The 21,104-nt window shown below is 53.7% G+C and overlaps 1 protein-coding gene and 1 long non-coding RNA gene across 3 annotated transcripts in view; one reads left to right on the top strand and one right to left on the bottom strand.

Annotated features, from left to right (window-relative positions):
• Positions 1 to 21,104, top strand: part of RBFOX3 (RNA binding fox-1 homolog 3) — a 405,763-nt gene that overhangs the window by 92,334 nt on the left and 292,325 nt on the right. For both annotated transcript variants that reach the window (XM_084749074.1, XM_084749073.1), the window contains exon 2: positions 4,382 to 4,501. The gene's annotated coding sequence lies outside the window, so the exon portion shown is untranslated. The remainder of the gene's footprint in view (positions 1 to 4,381; positions 4,502 to 21,104) is intronic.
• LOC311578947 lies at positions 11,628 to 20,234 on the bottom strand. The gene is made up of 3 exons (XR_014773009.1): positions 20,044 to 20,234; positions 15,723 to 15,855; positions 11,628 to 12,104 (listed from the first exon to the last, which is right to left on the bottom strand). It is a non-coding gene; the product is annotated as an uncharacterized lncRNA (long non-coding RNA).

Below are 21,104 nucleotides of genomic sequence, written 5' to 3'. Positions count from 1 at the left end.
TGAAGATAATGGTGCCCCCCCTCACTTAAGCCCTGTTGGGGTGCACGTTCCCAGGAGAGACCTGGACAAATGCCCACCCTAGGTAGGGAACAAACAACAGACCAGACTATGGATATCACCAAGACCAACTTGATAAGCCAATGAGTGGCACTGCGGTTACTTGTAGAAGTAGGGGTGACTGGTCACTTACAGGAACAGAATTGAGTCAAAGACAGCTGCATGGCCAAAGGCCACCCCAGCACAGGTGGCAGCTCAGGAAATCCAGAGCCCTGAAGCATACTGCACAGGCTGAAGACAGCTCAGCAGGTTGGAAAGCGTCTCTTTCAGGCAGTTTAGATGGTCTGAGCCTTTCACAGGTAACTCAGCTGAGCTCTGCCCGCTTCTAGGCGGCTGAGCTAGTGTAAGCGTGTCCCTCGGCCCGCCTTACTGCTTATATATCCTGGGGAGGTGGGGGGGGCTAGTGAATCTGCTCGGTTTCAGGGACTTCCCGAAGGAATCGTGTTAATTGCTTCATGAACTTAAGGAGCTTCATCTTGGATCATTCTTAGAACCCCAAGATGGAAGGTATTATTCAGAAGAAATTTCTACGCAATGAGCCCTTCCCAAGGCAACCTCCCCTGACATCCTGAGGCGCCCCCCACCCTTCCACTGGAAAGGGGCACACAACTCTACCGAGAAGCTATGGAGTGGCTTATGTTGTCCTTTTTGTATCAACCCCACGCGGCGCTGGCTTCTGAACAACGCTGGCCACATCCCCTAGCACCCCCCTTGCCCTTCAGCAAGCCGGTGTGTCTCATCTGCTTGCCTGTGGCAGTCAATTGAGATTCCTGTCTTATTTTCACACGTCTACGGGGTCCGCGCGGACACTAGGATGCACGGCTAAGACATGAATCTGCATAGCATCCCACTTAAACATTCTCCCGGTGACTTCATAAAGTCCTTGGTGAGGCGTTCAAGGTCTGATTCCCGACTTCACAGGGACAGGCCCTCTTCCTGGTTTGTCCAAAACCAGTGTTTTTCCACCTCAGTATTCCCAGAAAGACATTCTCCTGAGGCCTTGTCATGCGGCACCTGCTGCCTCTTCCTCTGCCCTGCTTCCTCTCTCCTTCCTCCTCCTCCTCACCTTCCTCCTTCTCTTCCTCCTCCCCCTCCCCCACCCAGTCTGTCACAGCTCTATCTGGGAAGCCAAAGCACCCTCCCCCAGGAGTGTGGTGGTTTCCCCGTCTCTCTCATTGACATTTTACTCCCTCGGTTGCTCAAATGTCTTGATACAGCATGTGCCGTTTGCCAGACCCGAGGCGTGACGGGGTGCAAAGGAAGATCCCACCTTCCTCTGGGCTTGTCCACCTCCCCTGTGGTAGCTGCCTGTGTGTCTCTTCTGCAAGCTTCCTGGGGACATGCCCCTGCGGTGTCCCTTTGTCCCCAGCAAAGGAGGGACTCACCGTGGTGCTTTCTAGAAGGGCCAGAACATGGGGGTGGGGGGGTGGGGGGGAGGGCGCGAGGGTGCTTGATGATGGGGGGGGGGGTGATCAATGATCAGCATTTCCTTGGTGAGCCTAAGGCGGCAGACCCAGTCTGCCATGTCAGGCTCCCAAATGGGACCTAGAGAGACTGGTGGGACAGTTCAGAAGATGACACGCTACCACATAAGCGTGACGGGCTGGGTTTGGTTGCCCAGCGCCCACATAAAAAGTTGGGTACAGTGGTAACTGCTTGGAACCTCTGCCCTGCTCGCTGATCAGCTGGTTTATCCTAACTGGTGAGCTCCGGGTTCAGCAGGAGATGCTGCCTGAGAAAATAACGAGTGAGTGAGGAAGACACCTGCCGTCAGCTCCCGGTATCCATGCACACGCGCGCGCGCGCGCGCGCGCACAAACACACGCCTTTCCACATGTGTACGCCCACAGTCCCCTCCCTCCCCCACACAAAGTGAAAAGATACATTTAAAAAGGTGAACACCTGGGCTGCTTTGGTGCTGGGAGGCAGAAGCACCCCCAACACTCTGGCTGTGTCCCTGGCATCATTAAGATCTGCTTAAACCCCAGAAGCCTGGTGACTCGGCCATAGCTGGGCTGGGTATTCGGGGAGGGGGGGGTTGTTTTGTTTTTTGTTTTTTTAATTGGGACCATTTATGATTTAAGGTGCAGAGTCCTCCAGCTGGGGCTCCTGGGCTCCTGGCATGAGCTCAGGTCAGGCAGCCACCAGCCTTTGCTCCACAAACCGTTCCCCTGACCTTGGGAAGAATCACTACCCAAATTACAGCCCTCCGCTTTGGGAGTGTTAAACACAGCGCGGAGAACACGTAAATTACATAAGGGCCCTTCCCGTTGCCTCTGGGTGCCTGGAATAATGTCACATTTCACCAAACCAAAAGGTACACTGTATTATTAAAACAGGCTGGCATTAAAAAAAGAAGTGCAGCCACGGTAACACTGTCAGGCTCCCACCAGATGCCAGAATAATGAAACCCGGAGACAGGACTCAGGAGGCACTCGGGGAGTGAAGGGTGAAGCCAGTTTTGCAGGAGCGATTTAAAAACGGGGGGAGGAGGAGGAGGCGGCTCATTTTCTCGGAATATTGCATATTCCCTGTAATCTTTACTACTGAAATGGGCTGGGCTGTGTCTTGCTTTCCTCTGGGCTAGTGGCGTGGGGAGCTGTGCTCTCTGGGTTTAAGAGTCATTTTAAACTCTCCTGTTGGTCCTTAGTCTGCGTGCTGTACTGTGTGCATGCGTGCGTGCGTGCATGCGTGCATGTGTGTGTGTGCGTGCGTGTGCGTGTGTGTGTGCGTGTGTGTGTGCGTGTGTGTGTGATAGCCCAGGCTAGCCTCATACTTTCTGTGTAGCTGAGGATGACATTGAACTCTTGATCCTCCTGCCTCTACCTCCAGTGTGAAGAATCCACTCACTGGTGACGCACGCACGCGCGCACACACACACACACACACACACACACACACACCGGCCCTTTCTGCCTCTCATCCTATAAATAAAGCTTCTTTCTTAGATGATATTTAATTTATAAAGAATCCGTGATGTCCCCAGCCCGTCCAGCCATGTGCAGCTTCCTCTCTGGGGGCTTTGGGAAAAGTCTGCCGTAGGCTCTAGTGCAGGGCCTTTCTCCACAGGAGTTGCTGACAGTGTTACAAAATCTTGGGCTATAGTGGCCTTTGCTTCCCATGTAGAATGTGTGTGTGTGTGTGTGTGTATGTGTGTGTGTGTGTGTGTACATGCACTTGTGTGTACAAGGGACACCACGGGGACTCAGAGGTCCCCACTTGCCTTCCTCACGTCCGGCAGAGAGGAGGAAGCTGAGCATGTTAGCAAACCATCCCCTGTGGGCCAGCTGTAGGCATGCCCTGTGTGTTCCTCGGCTGGATCATGAGCTTGCCTGGCCCAGACTTGGGGGCCTGGTACTGTACTCTGCATGCAGTGGGGCACATGCAGCACGCAGTGGGGCACAGTAACTGTGCTTCCGAGGAAGACTCAGTTCCCGCCTCCACAGATGAGACCTTTTCACTATGTGACAGTGGCTACACGACGTGGCATGGGGGTTGTTGAGGAATTACCCTGCATATACAGGGACATTCTGGAGGCCACAGAGACGAGGGGGTGTGGTAGGAGAGGTTCCAGATTGTGAGGGTCCTATAGGCAGTGGGAGATTCACTATGATGCCACCTGTGATCGCCTTAGCTCTGCATCTGTCATCTGGTCTCATTCTCTGAGAGTGCCTTAAATGCCGTGGACCTTTGGCTCCCAAAGGCTGAGTTCACCATGGTCACCGAAGCAGTGTTGGGTGTTTCTTCCAACTGACAGCCCCTGGAGAGCTGTGGCTCAAATGGGGATGCCATGTGACCATTCCCACTAAAAGAGAGGGGCAAGGTGTCTGTGGGGTGTGTGTGTGTGTGTGTGTGTGTGTGAGAGAGAGAGAGAGAGAGAGAGAGAGAGAGAGAGAGAGAGAGAGAGAGAGAGAGAGAGCGCTTAGAATTTAGGCTGGAAGAAGCTGGCAGTGAGGCTAGAAGGGGACATGGGAGGCAACGGGGAACAGATTGGCGGGAGAATCTGACTGAGGAATCAGAGGAGGTGGGCAGCCAGAGAGGGTAACACCCCAGGCAGATGGCTGAATGGCAGAAGGTAGGTGCCAAGCACTGCTGTGCTGGTGATGTGTCCTCCTAGAGAACCAGCGCCTCCCCTGGGGCAGGCAGAACCCATGTGCTCTATTGGTGCGTGGCTGGGGTCCCGTGATGCTGATCCCTAGTGTCAAGCTCTAGGCTACCGCCCCTTTCTCTGTGGTTTAGTGCCAGTGCTGGTTTTATATCAAAGGTTATTTCCTGGGCGGAGTGTTTATTTTTGTTTTTGTTTTTCTTTTTTCTTTCCCTTCAGGTTGAAAACCTACCCGTGAGAACCTAACACCCGCTCTTCCCGGCCACCCTTCGTGCTGAGGGCACCTCATCGGGTCCTCTGAGGGGCCCAGCTACAGGAAAGAAGACACCGCTCCACCAGGTATGGCTGCACTGCTCACCGGCTCCTGCTTCGGCGTCTGAGTTTGCAATGAGAAACATTTTAGTAAGGCAGCTTCCAAAGGGGTGGTGGGGCAGCAGCTGGGTGTCCCAATGCAAATGTTTGCGGTTCGTTGTGTCTTCATGGCTTCTGTGAGTTGGTTAAGACAAAGAGAGCCCACAGGTCCCCAGGAAAACATGCGGGTTGACTTGGTTCTCTGTCCCCGGCTCTCATTGGCACAGTTTGGAGGACTTAGCTTGGGAAGGATTGGCGGTCTGTGTGGTCGGCTGCTGCCAGGTTGTCGACATGAGATGTGCTTAGTGGCCAGGGCTGGGATGTGACCCTGCGACGTAATGGACAGGCCGCTCTGAAGCCCACTGAGCAGCGGCAAGCCTCCCGCCTGCTGGCGAGGTGCGGGAGGTACTCTGCCCCTCAGGCTGGGCAACAGGTCGATTCTGACATGAGCCACCAGGGCCAGTGTCACACTTGGGGTTTCAGACGCAACCCACAAGACTTGGGTTGCTTTCCACTCTAGCTACAGGGCTCAGGGGGCACTTGAGTTTGGATCATTCCCTAGGCCCGTTTGCAGACCCCAAGAAAAGTGCTACACGTGTGATTTCAGTTTTATGATCTACGACACAGAGGTAAGGGCTGTGAGGATCCGGAGTACCGTGCTTCCGTGCTTCCTCCCTGGGGAGTTAGGGAGCCCCTCCCCACTCCTGCACCATCTGTGTGTTCACCAGCTAGGAAATACCTCAAGCTGTGGTGGTCTGATGACAATATCTAGGCTAACCCCATCGTGCTGGTTCTGAGGAGGGAGCTCTGGTGAGAGAGCTCAGTGGCAAGTGCTTCCCCCTGCCCCCCGCACCCCCTGATGAATTGTCCCTCTGCTCCCCAGTGATGGCCTTCGCTGGGCCGAGAGTGTAGTGGGAACTGGACAGTGGGCAGTGTGGCTTCCCAGAACCCGTTTTCAGAGTCTGTAAGAAAGAATTCTGCCTCCCCAGGGCAATGGTCACTGTCCCCTCATGACCAGCTGTCTCCCCTGAAGTTTTCTTCTTGCACCGGGCTCACTGGTCCACAGGCAGCTCTGTGTGCATCTCTTGGCAACGCAGCCTGCCCCTTGATCACATGACCACCTCTGCGCTGTGTGTGAAAGGGATGCACCCTCTGTAGACACTGTGCTTGGGCTTTGGGGGTTTGGATCTTCTCCTGGGCTAGGGAGTCTGCAACAAGCTGATGGTGGGCAGCTGCAACTCTGATTGACCATGCGGTCATGAGGGGAAAGAGTGGCAGCAATGCTGTGTAGGTGAGTCAGGCACCGTAAACGTGTCCTCACGTCTCCCAATGGCTAAGGAGTTGATTGGATGCTGCCCGTTGTAGGTCGAGGCTTGCCTGCATCCAAGCAGCTCGGGTGAGCCCAGCCCTGTTTTGGACTCCAGGAATGGAGAGGAAAAGGTGCTCGCGGCGTTTGTAACCTGGTGGTGGGTGTAGAACAAGCTGCTGGGTATTGCAGGTTATGTCAGGGGGTGGAAAGGAGGAAGTGTGCTGAGCTGACCGATGAGGCTGCTGATTATGCAGGGTGACGTGAGAGAACCTTCCAGACAGGCGTGGCCGATGCCAATGCCCCAAGAAGGGATGTGTCAGACCACCTAGAAGATGGGTGTGTAAGGACAGGGCCAAGGTCGCATGGCTGAGCGGGACGTGGATGAGGTGGAGATGAAAGCCAGGGCCCTGGGCTGGGTCACAGGCCGTGGGTTGGGGTGGGGTGTTCCTCTGTTGAAGCCAACCGCATCCACTAGAGGGATGAGTCAGGGGCTTTGTTGCTCCTTGGCCCGTGGAAGTCTGCTTCTTCCCTTCGGGTGGTCCAGGCACATACAGGTGCTGGATTCAAGGGAATGAAGCTTAGCCAGGTGGGAGGGTCTGAAGGATCCCAGTTCGGGGTGGGCAGCGAGTGCAGGGGTGGGGGTGGGGTCACCATCCAGTGATATAGCTCTTTGGGGGGGTGCAAATAAGGGCTATATAAACCTTGGGGAGTGAGTAGGGGTTTTTGGGGTGAGCGTACATCATTGGCTGGGGCCAAGGTGCACGGAGAGGACGCTAGCTGCACGTGTCCTTACGAGGAAACTTGAAACCTGGTCACCAGACTATGTCACTACCTTGAGAATGGCAGAGGTGGGGTTTGCAGGACTGTGTACCCCGGGGGTGTGCAGGCACAGAACAGGGAGGGAGCGATCCTTACTCCTGCTGGTCTCAAGATTGAGATATTTTTTTTGGTGTTCGGACATGACCTCACTCCAGCTCCGGGCTGGTTCCCCGAGTCACGTGTTTCATGTGCCCCACAGCACTTCACTGTGACTCCGGTCTGATGATGATTACAATGCTGCCTTCTATAGAGGGGCAGGGCGGGGAGGTCCAACTTGAAGGTGGGGTCAGCTGAGGGGGTGCTGTAGGGCCACTACTGTTCTTGAGCAGCAACCTGGGCTGGAACTGGCCCAGAGGTGAAGGTCAGGCCAAGATTGAGCTGACTCTTGTCCTGTGCTGACCGAGGTGACCCAGTTCAGTGAGCCCAAGCCACTCTGGGACGCCCTCAGTACACTCTGAGATCATGGCCTGTAACTCCCGAGGGGCCCAGAGGAGCTGTGTTTTGCAGCTGGCCTCAGGCACCTGTTTCTGGCTGCTGGAGCTCCAGGCTCTATGCCTCCCTGCGTGAGGACAGTTGACCCAGAATCGCCTTCCTGTGCTTTGGAGACCCAGCATCACCCCACAAGGTACCTCTTTAGGGTCATGTCGCTAAAGCTGAAAGCACAAAGTCCAGCCGGTCCCCAGGATGGACCCGGGAAGTCCAGGGCACAGATGCCTCTACATGGAGCCACTTTGCCTAGCACACTCACATTGTGACCCCTGTGGGCTTAGAAGGTAGCTCTGATGTGTGGAGGAACAGCTGTCAAGCGCAAGGAGCCTTGTCCTTCCCATGAGGTGAAGCCAAGGGGAGCGCAGACTCATTGGGAGCCCATCCTTTGTGTGGGGACGGCGCAGATGTAGACCCCAGACACCTCTCTGTGGCCTTGACAGTCGTCTTTCCATCAGCTCTGGGAGGGTAGACGGCAGGTCTGACCTCCCGACTGTCCACTCCTGCAGGCACATCCCCTAACACAGAGTGATGATGCCCAGTGATGTCAAACTCCGCTCCAGGGTGTGAGAATCCCTTGGCTCTGACTCCTTGGTGGAGAACTTCTCCTAAGAGTGGTTCTGCGGTTGGAGATGGAGTCCCTGGGCCCACAGACCTGCCGGGGCCTATGGCCTAAACAGAGCTGGGTCACAGTTCCAGAGATGGCTCTGACATGCAGGGCCACTTAGCCTGATCTCCGTCACTGCCAAAGTGTCCTTGCTCAAGGGAAGATGGGAGAGGAAATTATTTCTTCTTGCCTCTGCCCCTGCCCTGTGCCATTTCTGGTGCGTTGGGAAGAACCTTGTCGTTAGGTCTTATTTAAAAGCTCACCTCTTTCAATACAGAGTCAATTTGGATCTCTCTGTGCAGCCAGTACCAAGCCTTCACTAAAAACATGGGTGGACATTAATCTGCTGCAAAATGAGGTGTCGTGGTGGCCAGGCCGTGGGCAGTGCTCCATCAGACGTGCTGGAAGGAGATGTCTGTCACCCACTGGTACAGGGGGTGTTGCAGCAGGGACACCACTCTTTTGTGCCAGCCCCCCTCTTCCTTTCTTCTGTCTCCACGCTCTCAAGCACTCTCAGCCATGCTCATATGAACTATTGGTGTCACTTGGAGGAGCCAGGGGTTGTGGCCAGCTGTTCTTTCTCCAAATGTTTTTGAGAGGTGAGAATTGCTCATGTTCAGGAGCTGAGGGCGGGTAAACCAAGTCTTCCACCTGCCTCCTGTGCCCCTCGTATGGAATAGTAGGCGACTGAGGCTGGGGCCCTTCGGGCTGGAATGGTGCGTGCGTGTTCCTGGTTGAGCTGCTGGCACCCTACAAGTGCTCAGCGTTGGAAGACATCCATCTCCAAGGCCCCGCACCCTCGAGCTGCGTCCCATGAGCACAACAGGCAACATCCCATAAATCATCTCCGAATGAGCGTGTTTCCTGCACTCATCCATCATGCCTGGATCTCCTCTGCTTGTTTTTAAAAGCTGTTAAACCAGAATCCATCACAGGGGATGCCGGCACCTTGGGCCGCGCCGTACACAGGCTGCCTGAGTCTGTGGAGGGTGAACTACCCTCCACCCTCTCTTTCCGTGCAGCAGCCCCGAGGTCTGCTGGGTGGGGAGGAACGAGAGATCATGGCTTTACCCAGACATATCAAAAGCCACTTGAAAACAGACCTTCCTGTCTGTCTGTCCAGAGCCTGCCCACTGCTGCGGCGTTACTGCTAGGCAGAAGGGGTGGAGCCCCTCTGACCCACACATGGCTTCCTGGGCAGGACTCCTGAGCATCCTCAGATACCTGATGGTTTCACTCGGGGACCTGTGGCTGCTGCTGACTGTGCTTGAGGAAGAAGTCTCAGCAGTGTGGGGCTCAGTCTCTCAACTTCTCTGAGCACCTTAGCTGGAATGAATTCTGGGGGTGCACGGGGCTCACCCAGGGACCTAGACGCCCATGGTTGTGTCTCCCCTTCTCCCCACCTGCCACCTCCTCCTGACTTTCCCTCCTCCTCTTCTTCCTCCGTCTTCCCTATTTCTTCTCCGTCTTCACCTCCTTTCTTTCCTTCTGCCTCCGCTTTTCCTTTTTCCTCCTCTCTCCTTCTCTCCTGTCCTCTCCGCTCCCTTTGGAGGATTTCTCTCACCTGAAGTTTCTCTGTGTCTTCTTCCCTGATCCCGATAGCCCAGATCCATCCTGGCCTCACTGCCATCTGCCTCTCCCTGCAGTCCTGGGAGGCTCAAGAGTCACACAACATCCGAGAGGTGTCAGGGGAGGCGAGAAGGATCCAAGGATGCTGTCTTCTCCAGGAGAAACTGCATCTGGAATCTTCTAGGATTTGGGACGTTCCCTAAGTAACTGTCGCTGGGTCTGCTCCAGGAGCTACCTGCCAGTCTCTAGACAGATGTCACAGGCCTTGGTGGCATTTGTAATATCTTCTCCCATCTGCCTTCCACATGTCCTCTGTCCTTTTGTTTGTCTCATACTTGCTAGTCGAAGGATGAAAACTGCTCATTGGCATTGGTGCGACCTTTTTCCTTGGTGGCCTTTGAGCTCTGGAGCAGAGCTGGGAAGGGGCTGGAAGGGTCAGAGCAGATGCCAGAGAGCCCCCAGGTCTCGACTCCTACGTGAAGTTGTCCAATTAGAGCACATTAGTTGCCAGGGTGTTTAAAGTGTTAGTAATTATTAGGCTGGTCTACACGATGCAGCCCCTGCCATGGAGTGGGAAAGGTGCCTCTGGGCTGCTGCTAAGCCTTGTGACAGGAGGGACGGGATGACAGCAATCCCCTTGGTGGGTCCTAGAGCGTCAGAGTGTCTGCTGAGAAGTGGAGACTGGCTGGTTGTGTTCAGGCCGTGTGCTATCGCTCCATGGCTGCAGCAGAGACGCAGCCTGGACAGTTTAAGACAGGAGCTAGTCTTTGTCCTGGAGGTCAGAAACCCCAGTGTGGGAGTTGCAGAGGCAGTCAATGCCCAGGGACCTTCTGAGCTCCCACAGCGTGGCCTCAGTGTGTGTGGCTTGTGGCTGTATCTCTCCCATCCTTGCCTCTCCCTAATGTGGCTCTGTCCCCCCACATGTGCTCTCTCTGTGTGCCTGATCTTATCTGCTTCCGTTATGTAGGGACCCTGTCATTGCCTTAGGCACCCAGGCTAGCCCAGCCTCCTCCTAACTGGGTTGCGCCTGTGACGTTCCGGGTTTTGGACTGGGCACTAGGATATGAATATCACTTTGAGGACCATGGTTTCACACCGATACCCTGCACAGTTGCTGGGGTATGGAGAGTCCCAGCACCATGACCTTGAGTGGGCCACTCAGACGCTGGAGTTCTTTGGAACACCACTTGGCCTGTTTGAAGACAGAGATAAGGAAGCAAGGCTGAGCTCAGCCGTAAGGCAAAGACAGAGTGACACGAACTGCAGGAGGGGACGCCTTAGCCTGTTGCTGTGACTGAATACCTGAGGCTAGGCTACTTATAAAGCAAGTGTTTCGTACAGTTCTGAAGTGCAAAGTCCAAAAACATGGTGCGGGAAACTGGGGGAGGCCTTCCTGCCGCATCATGGCAGGCAAGACCAAGCAAGCGCCGAAGCTTGGATCTGTCTCTTCTCTCACAAAGTCACTAGTGCCGTGCTGGGGCCATCCTTATGACTTCACCCATCCCTAATTCCTCCTCAAAGGTCACACCCCAGATACCATTAAAATAGAGACTGAAGAATAGGCTTCCACGTAAGAATGTGAGAGACACGTTCCCACCACTAGAGAAGGCTTGAGGACCTCCAGACCCAGGGGGTCCTGGAGAGACAGAGAGGAGGCAGTGACAGCTGGTATTAACTGGCTGAGAGAACTTGGCCACCTGCCTCCATGTCCCATCATACCATGGTGAAAAGTCATATCTCTTTTCTTTTAGCCAGCGTATGCTTTGTTGTGCGGGTGCATATATATCTGTGTGTTTACATGCATGTGGGCTAGCCAGCTTGCCCTAGGGATCCCCTGTCTCTGCATCCTGAGTCCTGCGATTCCGGGAGGCGCCCACATCCGCCTGGCGTTTATGTGGGTTCGAATTCCAGTCCCCATACCTGCACAGCAAACGTTTTATCTGGAGAGTTGTCTGCCTAGCCCTGGAAAACCGTCCTGAGAGCCAATTAAGAGCGAAGTAGCTGGACCTTAATCAGGCTCTAACAATAGCCTGTTCATAGCGTGATTCCAAGCACATACTCTCATGCAAGGAGAGAGAAACAAGGTCCCTGTCGTGCAGGGTCTCAAAAAGGACTGAGGAGAGTGGCTTGGAGGAAGTTGGGCAGGGGTGCTGAGCAAGGGAGGGAGGGGAGGGAGGGAGGGGAGAGAGAGAGGGGAGGGAAGGAGGGAGTGAAGGACCCTGCATGGGGACAAAGTGGACTTGGGTCTCTGAGTGGACAGATAAGGGCTGCAGCAGGCCCTGCAGATGTGGAGGGCTGCAGCAGGGCCTGCAGATGAGGAGGCCAGAGGCAGGGGGTGGGGGAAGGCCAGCTGGAGGCCCTGGGCTAGGAGCTAGAACAGTGGAGAGATGTGTGGAAGGCCCATGAGGAGACGGAGCAAATGCCACTGGAGAGAGGACAGAGGGGGAGCTCCGAACCGCATCCGCGTTTCCATGCTGGGGACACTGGTCCCCTCTCTGCCTGTGTACCCCACTTCCCATTGAGATGTTGAGCTACCCGCAGAGAAGGGCCACATCCTCGGGGACAGCCACGGTCTACAGAAGTGGGGGAGCAACTGTCTTGGTACTTCAGGATAGAGTCAACACAGAACAGCACACAAGGGCTGGCAGCCCTGTCCCACAGCAATTATGGGCAGAAGTTGTGACTGAAAAGACACACCCTGCACAGAGAGGCAGGAGCGGTTCTCTGTGGGCCTACCTCTCCTGATTCCAGGGCTGAATGTCTCATCATCGGATGCCGCGAGGCTCTTCTCTCTGCGTCACCTAAAAATCAGACAAGGGGTTCGCTGTGACTCTCAGATAGAAAGTCAGCCGAGGTCCCCGTGTCCGGCTGTGTAGATCTCCGCTCTGTCCTTAGGCACGGGCACTGCAGAACATTAGAGGGACAGCTGTGCCTCCACTCAGAGGGGGAAGGCCAGCAGGGCCTGTACCAAATGGGAGAAAAACCATTCGTTATGGTTTGCAAGGCTCTACCAGGCGTTTCAGGCCTGGAGCTTTCAAAGACACCTGTGCTCAGGAGGATTGGCACATGGCCTGAGGAAGAAAAAGAACTCAGAGGAAGGGACATCCCGAGCTCGGCTTGGGCTCCATTTGGGTGTGTTTATGTATGTTTGTATTTGTGTATCATGTTGCCTGTGTGTCATGTTGTGTGCACGGTGTGCTTGCATGCATTGTGTGTACAAATGTGCATGTTGTGTGTATACATATGTGTGTACATGCATGTATGCATGTGTGTAGTAGAAAAGGAAGAGAGAGAGAGAGAGAGAGAGAGAGAGAGAGAGAGAGAGAGAGAGAGAGAGTCACCCTGTCCTCTGCTGGGGCAGACAGTTCCATCCTTGACCTTACACCGCTGGATGCCACTGAGTTATGTCTGGGAGTGCAGGAAGCTTGCGGGGTGTGGCCTCCTGCAATTACCACCGGGTGTCGATCTGGATGTCACCACCCAGGCAAGACCTGAGAGCAATCAAAGCTGAACCTAAGTTCATCAAAGATCAAATAGGATGCTCCTAACATCCTATGAGGGGCGCTTCCGTGCCCAGAGGCCCCACCGCGCCCCCTCCCCCCAACAGTGCAGAAAGCTTGGGAATTCCTCAAGGTGACCGTCTGGAGAAGGGCAGCCCATCTTGTCTGGAATGTTCATTCTGAGGGTTGTGAGTGTCATCGCCCTGTTAGCCATCACAACTCTGAGAAAACAGAACCTTGGGCCAACTGTGAGCACTGGACCATTCAGTGGACCCCACCACAGGTCTAGCACTGATACTCAGAACATGAGTCCTGAATGGTTCAGTAAACATTACTCAAAGTGAGGTCCACACACCAGGGTCTACCTATGAATCATGACTACTGGCCCTATGACTGACTACTGCCCTTGAGAACAGTGTGCTAGTCTATGTCTGTTTCTGTAGCTAAACAGCTGAGGCTGGACCACTCTAAAAAGCAGAAAAGTTTACTTAGTTCTGGAGGTTCCAGAGTATAGTACTGGCATCGGCTCAGCTCTGATGAGGACCTTCCGGCAGCTACCACAGTGGCAGAGCATTTACAGGAGGGAGAGAGAGAGCACACGTCCAGACAGGAAGTCGGAGGGGAGAGGGAATCTTGTATAATATCTCACATTCATAAGAGGTGAGTCAGGGTCCCGTGAGAGCTACCCTTTTATGAGGTCAGGACCCTAATAACCTAAGAATTATCCACTAGGAACCTCCTCTTAAAGATCTCACCACCTCTCAACAGAGGGTTGAGACTGGGGAACAAGTATCCAACATATGAACGGTGGTGGTGGTGGTGGTGATGGTGATGGTGGTGGTGGTGGTGGTGATGATGGTGATGGTGACGGTGACGGTGGTGGTGGTGGTGGTGGTGGTGGTGGTGGCGGTGATGGTGGCGGTGATGTTGTTGTTGTTGGTGGTGATGGTGGTGGTGGTGGTGGTGGTGGTAGTGGTGATGGCTGTGTAGATTGTGATAGTGGTGGTGGTGGAGGTGAACGTGGTAGGGTCACATTCTAACCACCATAGCAACCGGCATTTATATTCTTTTACACCATACTGAAAATGGAGTAATAACTCTGTGGAATCTAATAAGAAGTGAGCCTCGCCTACGGGAATTAAAGCCACACCGCAGAGGACCTGAAAGGGATCGCAAAGCTGGTGTTTACCTAAGTTTGGTTTCTACTGGTGTGTCCTGGGTGGTGGTCTGGCTGGGGTCATAGAGTGCTTAGCATTATGGGAAGGCATTGAATCCGCTAAGGCTTCAGGAGCTGAGCAGCCTGAGGCCGTGCAAATCCAACCACTTGCAGTTTGAAGATCAAGATGAAGGGGCTGGCAGGGCTGGAGTCCAAAGTGTCCCTCCGGGCTGTAGACTCCATCTTCTCCATCTTCACGGGTCCTTCCTTCTTGTATGTGTCTGTTCTCATCTCAGATTGGATGGGGACCCTCATGGTGATGAACCCCACCCTCGTCACCTCTCTTCACCTTGTCCCCAAACTTACTGGCTAAACGTTGAGGGTTAGGACTTTAGTATTTAATTTTTTTTTTTTTTTTTTTTGAGACACAGTTTCAATATGTAGGCCAGGTTGGCCTCAAACACTCAGAGACCCTGTTCCCAGGAGGCACCTCCCCGGCATGTATCGTGTGTGTGTGTGTGTGTGTGTGTGTGTGTGTGTGTGTGTGTGTGTGTGTCGGCAAGGGGGAGGGGGCGGGTCCTAGGACTCATGGCTGCCTCTGTTTTGCTCACACTGATGCGTGGGACTTTTGCTGACACAGGGTGGGATCTTTTGTCTGTCCATGAGGTAGTAAGTCCTGCTGGGCTCTCTCCTTTCATGGAGTATAACAGGAGCTGGTAGTGTGATTTTGTGGCGAACACTCCTCCAGTGCCTCTCAGAGCCGGAACACACGCTGCACGTGGCAGGCTGTGCTCAGGGGAGAAGAAATTAAATGGCTTGTCTTGGATGATGGAGAGGCCCGTGGCACCATGCTGGAGGTGTGCATTTTCCCTCTGAGGGCTCCCAAAGAGAGGGGATATTAAAGCCCTACCCCTGGGGACCTGGGCGTCTGCTTCCAGAAGGGGGCCAAAGGAAGCGTGACATTTCCTTGAAGTCTTATTTGTTATCTTAAAAACACACGCGCATCTTACATGAAAACCGCAGTGTGCCTTTGCGGGCTGTAATGTTAACAGCATTCCCTCAAAAACAAAATATTCAGCTAAAGCCAGTGCACCGGACAAATGCAATGCTCAGCCAGTGGGGGTTATCTGCCTCCTCATCTCATGTCCTGGGGGGGGGAGGGACACCAAGAACGGGAGGGAATGGGACCCCAGAGTGAGAAGCCCTGGGTAGGGCTGCGTGGGAGGGTTGCTATATGAGGTGTGTGCTGAAGCGTGGCCTGGACTAGAAGAATGTAAACACTATCTCCACGTGACAGTTCATGAGGCTATATGTGATACGGTGACATTTTACAGGAGTCCCATAGGGATAGCAGTCAGGAACATGGGCTCCCCAGGCTGTGGTATCTGCTGGGAGGAGTCTCATCAGTCACCCCCATATCCAGTAGGGTGAGGGTGCTGCATGGAAACCAATGAGGCACGTGGGCGTGTACAGAACCCGCTGGACTGGGATGAGGTGAAAACACAGAACACGCCACCCCCAGTTTCACAGAGCCTTCCAACCCTCCCTCGAGTGGGCGTTCTCTGTGAGTGTGGGCTGAGCGTCAGGATGATGCAGGATGGGCCAAGGACAGGTTTTCTGTGAAGTCTAAGGTCTGTGGAACGTAGCTGTGAGGGAACCCGTGTGCTGGGCTCTGCACTCAAAGTAGTGCACACGGAGGGAGGACATAAGGCCATGCCAGAGCCAAGGCCTGCAGAATCTCAAGGGAAGAAAGGGTGACCCACCCGGTCTTTCTGACTGCTTTCCCGACACCGGGCCGCCAGCCAGACTCCACTCAGATTTAATCATGGCTCCCGGATACGCTGCGCTGTCTCAGAACCCCTGGTCCAAGTGGAGAAAAGGTACACCAGGAAACACCTGGACGTGGAAGCAAACGTTCCAGGTGAGACAAGATGGAGGCCAGTAAGATCAGTGCAGTCTTCTGGGCAGTCAAGAGAGCAGTGTGCAGTCAGGCAATCACACACACACACACACACACACACACACACACACACACACACACAGAGAGAGAGAGAGACAGAGAGAGAGACAGAGACAGAGACAGAGACAGAGACAGAGAGACAGAGACAGAGACAGAGACAGAGAGACAGACAGACTGACAGACAGACAGAAACAAAGAGACAGAGACAGAGACAGACAGAAGAGAGAGACAGAGGCAGAGATCTGAGGTCAGACTTAAGCAAAGAGCAACACTAAACCTAACCCTCGTTCAGTATAACTAACACTAAGAACAACCAGAGCATGGTCAACCCATAGCCCCAACTCTAACCATAACCAGACCCTAGTCCTATGAAAACTCTAATCCTAACATAGCTATAACTGTGAAAAGAACCTACTTCTGTGCATAACACCGACTCTAGCCATAGTAGACTCTATTCGAGCCAAAGCTGCTTCCTAACCTCCCTCTACACTCAGCACACAACAATCCTAAAAACAACCCTGACGTAACTCTAACACTAAAACCAACCCAAACCTAGCCATAACAGCAAACTCTAACCATAGCCTAGCCTTAATCCTAACCCTAACCTTAACCTAGCCCAAGTCCTAATATAACTGTACCTCAGCCCTAAACTAGCACAAACAGTAACCCAAACTCTAATTCTAACCATAACCTAAGCTAATCTAAATGGTAAACATAGCCCAATCTTAACCTAGAACAACCCAGGCATAGAACATTCCTACCCTAAACCAACCTGAATGGCCTTAACTCTAACCCTAATGTGACCCTAACCAGACCCTAGCCCTACCCATAGCCCTAACCCTGATCCCACCTAACCTAACCCCTATCAAGTAAACTAACTCTAAGCACGAGCTACGAGTGCTGATCTAACCATAAGCCTAATCATAACCCAGTCTTCACTCCGTCCTCACCTAACCCTGACCTGATCACAACAGAAATCTAACTCTAAGTCAGCCTAACTCTGACCCTACACCCACTGCGACCCTAATCTTCTTCCTGCCAGGGGCTCTAAGAACAAGGCTAGGTGTCATCTGCTAACGGACGCTGGGGCAGGGGAGTGGGGCTTGGGACAGGGTGCAGCAGCCCAGGCCAGTCCATGGGGCAGGATGAGGGAACAGTGTTCTCAGTCACATCCACCTTCGACTTAAAGATTGTCCCTGGAGCTGGAATGACTTTTCAACACCACAGTGGCAGAGAGGGGCCCTGCAGCTGTGGAGATAAGAGGGCACAATCTTGAACTAGGGCCAGCCTAGCATAAGTGTCAGGTGCCTGTGTCCAATGAAGGTTAGTCTGAGCTTGAATGTTTGGTCCACCTATCACCACTTTGGCCCTAGAGGTCCAGACCACTTCCTCAGAAGTGAACTGTAAATCAGACATGGGGGAGAGGTGATTTTTATTCTGGATATATACATCCGTCTATATCCTCTTCTGCCGCTGCTTCTTCCATTAGCACATCCATACATCACTCATCTACTCACTTTCCTATTTATCAATCTACCCATCCACTCCTCCATCCATCTATGCATTCACCTACATACTCATTCATCCACCCCTTATTATTTCATCCATATACCTGCATACTCATCCACCTGTCTACCTGCTTACCCATCCACTCATCTATCCATCCATCCATCCATCTACTCATCCACTCACCATCCACATCAACCCTTCAACGTATATACCCACTTATCATCCACTAATCCATCCACCCACACACCCACCCATCCATCCATCCATCCACCCACCCACCCATCCATCCATCCATTCATCTACCCACCCACCCACCCATCCATCCATCCACCCACCCACCCACCCATCCATCCATCCACCTACCCATCCATCCATCCACCCATCCATCCATCCACCACCCATCCATCCACCCACCACCCATCCATCCACCCACCACCCATCCATCCACCCACCACCCATCCATCCACCCACCCATCCATCCATCTACCCATCCATCCATCCACCCATCCATTCATCCACCCATCCATCCACCCATCCATTCACCCATCCATCCATCCATCCATCTACCCACCCACCCACCCATCCATCCACCCACCCATCCATCCATCCACCCACCCACCCATCCATCCATCCATCCATCCATCCACCCACCACCCATCCATCCATCCATCCATCCATCCATCCATCCACCCACCCACCCATCCACCCACCCATCCACCCATCCACCCACCCATCCACCCACCCATCCACCCATCCACCCATCCATCCATCCATCCATCCACTCATCCACCCATCCATCCATCCATCCATCCACCCATCCATCCATCCATCCATCCACCCATCCATCCATCCATCCATCCATCCATCCACCCACCCATCCATCCATCCATCCATCCACTCATCCACCCATCCATCCATCCATCCATCCATCCATCCATCCACTCATCCACCCATCCATCCATCCATCCATCCACCCATCCATCCATCCATCCATCCATCCATCCATCCACCCATCCATCCATCCATCCATCCATCCACCCACCCATCCATCCATCCATCCATCCACTCATCCACCCATCCACCCATCCACCCATCCATCCATCCATCCATCCATCCATCCATCCATCCATCCACTCATCCACCCATCCATCCATCCATCCATCCATCCACTCATCCACCCATCCATCCATCCATCCATCCACCCATCCATCCATCCATCCATCCACCCATCCATCCATCCATCCATCCACCCATCCATCCATCCATCCATCCATCCACCCATCCATCCATCCATCCATCCATCCACCCACCCATCCATCCATCCATCCATCCACTCATCCACCCATCCATCCATCCATCCATCCACCCATCCATCCATCCATCCATCCATCCACTCACTTATCCATCCTACCTATCCAATCACTCACCCACCCATCTACCTCCCCATCAATTTACCTATGCATATATACATTACCTGCCTGTCTGTATATCCATTCACTTGTACATTTATTATCTTTCTGTGTGTATATATATGCCTAGTACCATCTATATTTATATATAGATGTATATATAATATATAAAATATATTATATATTTATATATAGATGTATATATATTTATCGATCTGCTGTTGTATCTGCTATCTTTCTGTCTATTCATTCAGCTATGTGTCTGTTTTCCATAGTGATGTATTTATTTATTTATTTGTCAATCATCTACTCTCTGTTTACCCCTGCATCTAGCCACATACCTATCACCTGTCTCTCTTCACCATCTTCTCATCCACCTATCTGCCTGGAAGTCATTGATTTCTATCACTATTGTAAAGCTTATCTTTAAAGCTTTACCCCTTCAGTCTTAGTGACTATGGGGCTCAGGGTGGACAGGGCAAAGGATCAAACTCATGCCCCCTTGTGCTGGAGTCTTTCGCACTCCTCTGGGGACTCCTTCAGCTCTCTGCACTCAGCCACCAAGACAGTGATGGTGAGATAGCAGAGAGGAGTGGTCAGGGAGGAGGGCCATCCACCATCCTGTCCCAGTGTCGGAGAAGGACAAACCTCCAGGCCCTCACACCAGGAATCTGGGTGGGGAAGACGACTGTGCTGGGCAGCTACAGGGAAACTGAGGCCAAGACACGGAGAGCAAGAGAAGGGGAAGAAGAGAGAGTTGGAGAGGGAAGCAGAGGCAGAGGGGAAAGGCAGCTTCCCAGAGGCCTTGCTCAGTCCCTGCCCCTGCTGCAGTCACAAGGAGTTGACATCGTGTGGAACTGGGGGAACAGGGGCCGTGGCTGCCAAGAAACAAGTGGAGCACTTGGTGACGCCTGCTGGGATGGGACCTGAGGGCCAGAGCCACAAGGTAGCAGGTGTTGCCACCATCCTTCTGCGGTCAGCAAGCATGGGGGCAGAGCCACTTGTTGAGTAGGCTGAGCGGGGTGTGGGACAGGCTTGCGGACCACAGACAACTCAGGCAGGACGTGCTCCACAGGCATAACGTGACCTCGCATCCCCGACATCCACGTGCACTTTCTTTGCACAAGAACAAGTGGGCCCTCTTCCTACCGGCTCCCAGTAGACCCATGTCCCAGCATCACCTGGTGTCTCAGGAGCACACTCTACCTGGTGAAACTGAGAAACTCCTCTCTTGGTCAGCAGGCCTGGCTGCACGGTGTGCACAGATGCTCATCATTTGTGTGCCTAGTGGTGTGCCGTACGTGTGCCAGTGTGCAGCTGTGCGTGGTGTTCCCAGACAGTGAGGTCACCGTTGTGACAGCATCAGTCGGGTGGGGCTGGCTCCCACTATGACATGGCCTGCCAGATCTGAGCCTAGCAGGCCCTCCCCACTGGTGCTGTCCCTCATCCCAGGCGAGAAAGCACTGTGCTTCCCCCCCACAGAAACCTGTTTTCCAATCCCAAGGGTTCGCCCTGCAGCCAGTCACAGGGCCCCATAGCAACCAAGGCTGGTAACTGCCTGGCACCTGCGAGAAAAATTAACAAAAATCACTTTCCTTTGGAGAGGTGGGGAGGATCATGGCTTCTCCTTATATAAGAGAACAACCTTTGAAGTTCAGGTCCCATCCTCAAGGTTGATTGAGAGCTGAGGTGCTCCCCTGCCCCACCCCCCACCAGGTGCCATGGAGCAGCTGGTGGTTGGCATGCTGTGGGGAGGCACGGGCCCCCGTGGGAAGCTGAGGATGGAAGGGGAGGCTCTGATCCCCTCCCCCATCCAGGGGGTGAGCATGAATGGATACCACCCCTCCCCGTCCACCACTGCCTGTGAGGGGCAGCACTGATTGGAGAGTCACAAGTCCATCCCTGGCTCTCAGGACAAACCCAGACAGATCACCAGGGGCCTTGTGATTACCAAACAGTATCCAGGGAAAAATGAGACAGACTGTCCAAGTCCTGGCTGGGGACCAAAGGATGGGAGATGGCCGGCTGGCCCTGGTCTATGAACAGTGGCGCACTGCTTGGGGGGCTCAGCAACTGTTGGGGACAGATAAGGTTCCTAGAAAACTCTGCCACGCATGCAGAACATGCCTCTGGGTGGAAACATCAGGCCGGGTCAGTCCTGGGCATCACGGCACAGGACACCAGAACCTTTGCTTACAGAGGGCCATGGGGCAGAAGCCAGACCCAGCTAGAAAACAGCATGGAGGAGGTACTTAGAGGGACAACCA

The sequence above is a fragment of the Acomys minous genome (genome assembly GCF_964271855.1).
Source record: "Acomys minous genome assembly, chromosome: 12".
NCBI classification, from domain to species: domain Eukaryota; kingdom Metazoa; phylum Chordata; class Mammalia; order Rodentia; family Muridae; genus Acomys; species Acomys minous.
The sequence above is the reverse complement of the archived record's forward strand: the minus strand, read 5'-3'. Positions and strand labels throughout refer to the sequence as shown.